General features: G+C 40.4%; 1 non-coding gene across 1 annotated transcript; it reads right to left on the reverse strand.

Moving 5' to 3' along the window:
• Positions 1-2,030: 2,030 nt before the first annotated feature.
• Positions 2,031-2,134, reverse strand: LOC148546061 (small nucleolar RNA R71). Its single transcript, XR_015900753.1, has one exon. It is a non-coding gene; the product is annotated as a small nucleolar RNA R71 (small nucleolar RNA).
• Between the last annotated feature and the right edge of the window lie 794 nt (positions 2,135-2,928).

Here is a 2,928-nt window from a genome sequence, read left to right on the forward strand (position 1 = left end):
CGTACTCTGGTATGAAACCCAATTGAATATCATGGTTTATGGGATTGGGCCTGAAGAATTGATGAGTCTGGAATTTCAAATTGTTGAGTCATGTGTCATTACTTGATTATCACTAAGTTGGCTCAATGAATGTTACAGAATTGGATCAGCAGCCTCATCAGGATTATGGATCATAAACCCAAAGCAAAAGGAAATCAGGGAAAGGCCTCAAAGCCCAAGAAACACAACAGAAGCTCAATTTAGAAAGTGTATAAATAGGATAGAATTTAAGTTGGTTGGCACTCGGGGGAATTTTGGGGGATCACTTTTTCTAGTTTTCATACTTTTTGTAATTGAATTCAGAGCTATGACTCACTAAACCACCTTTCATTGGGTTAGGGAGCTCTATTGTAATTCAATGAATCAATAATAGTTTTTATCTTCTTCTTCAATCTTTTCTCTTGAATTTTGTTAGAAAGCTTCTCGATCTAATTCCATTGGTTAGTTGTCTTGGGAAAGAAACTATCCATAATTGGAATCCTTCGGAACCTTGGGAAAGGAATGGAGGATTCATGCTAGAGAAGCTTTCTCACAGTGAATTGGATTGGGGTTTGGATGGATATTGTGACATGTAATCCTACCAAATTGTGGTTCATGAAACTGTGTGGTATAATCAGTGATCGAGCATCATCTCTGCTTATGAACATTTAAACCAAGGGATTGGGAATTTGTTTGTTTTTAGAGAGAATTGGTGAGCCAAGGGATTGGGATCCAATCATATAAGATTGCCAAGCAAAATTCAATGAATGCATTGGTTGAGGAAGGGATAAAAAAAATGTTTGATTCGGAGATCTCAATATCTCCTGAAACCCAATGAATTCCCCATTTCTGATCTATCACTTCTCTTTACATTCTGCAATTAAATTCATGCAATCACCCCGATCCCTTTTTAATTTCAGCAATTTAGCTTCTCGCTCTTCAATTCATGCAATTTTACATTCCGCAATTCTCATCTAAATCTTGATTCCGCTCAACTAGAACACACTTCTAATCCGAATTGCTCACTCAACCAATCCTTGTGGGATTCGACCTCACTCTATTGTGAGTTTTTACTTGACGATAACCGGTGCACTTGCCGGAAGAAATTTTTGCCGATCGTGCAATTTCTTAAAATCGTAGCATCAAGTTTATGGCGCCGTTGCCGGGGATTGGTTTTCGATTGACAATTCTCAAATTGGAAGTTAACTAGATTGAGCATTTTTCTTGCTTTGTTAATTCAGTTCAAGTTACTTGTTGAATTTTAATTTCTGCACTCTGTTACATGCTTTCTTTCTTTATGCCTTTAAATTCAAGCAACTAACTCACTGACTCACTAACTATTTGAATTAATTCCTCAACTGCTCTAACCATACTCTTCCATTAACCAAGAGTATTTCACTTGTTTATTGCCTGTGCTGTGTTTTTGTATGACAGGTAGGAGAGGAGAGACATCAACTCCTCATTATACCGAACCAGAGAGGACCCTTCATAAACTTAGAAGGGAAGCAAGAGGGAAGAGAGTACTGGGAGAAGAAGAATCTGAAGGAGAATCTGAGGACAATTTTGAGGAAGCTCTAGATCTCAACATGGATAGTGAAGTTCACAACCATGAGAGAGCTGATGGAAACAATGCCATTCCCGAGAGGAGGGTTCTTGGTTCATACATAAACCCAACTTCTGGGAATTGTGGTAGCAGCATTCAGAAACCACCCATTCAGGCCAACAATTTTGAACTCAAACCACAGCTAATATCACTTGTGGAGGATCATTGTTTATTTGGTGGGAGTGCTAATGAAGATCCAAACCAACATCTCACAAAATTCCTGAGAATTTGCGACACTGTGAAGTCCAATGGAGTCCAGGAAGATACCTATAAACTGCTCTTGTTCCCATTTTCACTTAGGGACAAGGCAGCTAAGTGGCTGGAATCATTCCCAAGGGGGAGCCTAACAACCTGGGATGAGGTGGAAAGCAAGTTTCTGGCACGTTTCTACCCCCCACAAAAGGTCAATAGGCTTCGATCTGAGGTTCAGACTTTTAGACAACAAGATGGTGAAACTCTCTACGAGGCATGGGAGAGGTTCAAGGATTTGACAAGGAAATGCCCACCAGACATGTTCCATGACTGGGTGCAATTGCATATTTTCTATGATGGACTTTCTTATGAATCAAGGAAGGCTGTAGACCATTCATCAGGAGGTTCATTGAACAGGAAAAAGACTGTGGAAGAAGCCATTGAAGTGATTGAGACAGTGGCTGAGAATGAGTACTACTATGCTTCAGAGAGACACAACACTAAGGGAGTCATGGAGCTGAACCATGTTGATACAATTTTAGCCCAAAACAAGGTGTTTGCCAAGCAACTAGCAGAGCTCACCAGGAAATTAGAAACAAAGCAAGTGGCTGCAATACACACACAAGATCAAGAGGAAGTAAGCACTGAAGGAGGTGATTGGGAAGAGGCCAATTATGTAGGAAATCAACAAAGGCAACCATATGATCCACATTCCAACACTTACAACCCAGGCTGGAAAAACCACCCAAACTTTGGGTGGGGAAACCAGCAAAACCAACATAACAAGTCCACATACCAAAACTCCAACCAAAGATCATACCAAGCCACACAAAACACTTACTCCCAACCATCATATCATGGCCAAAATAATCAACCTACCCAACCTAATCCGAACCAACAATTTCAAGATCAATTAAACAGGATAGAAGGAATGCTGGCAAACATGGGTCAGGACATAAGTGAGTTGAAAAGCTTTAGGGATGATGTGAGATCTACCTTAAGGAACCATGGTGAAAAACTCAAGAGGATGGAGTCTCAAGTAGGAGAGCTATCTCAACAGGCCCCCAAGTCAACTGCAGTGTTCCCTAGTGACACAGAAAAGAATCCTAAAGGGG

Source organism: Arachis ipaensis, chromosome B9 (assembly GCF_059453495.1).
Source record: "Arachis ipaensis isolate K30076 ecotype BB chromosome B9, ASM5945349v1, whole genome shotgun sequence".
Lineage (NCBI taxonomy): Eukaryota > Viridiplantae > Streptophyta > Magnoliopsida > Fabales > Fabaceae > Arachis > Arachis ipaensis.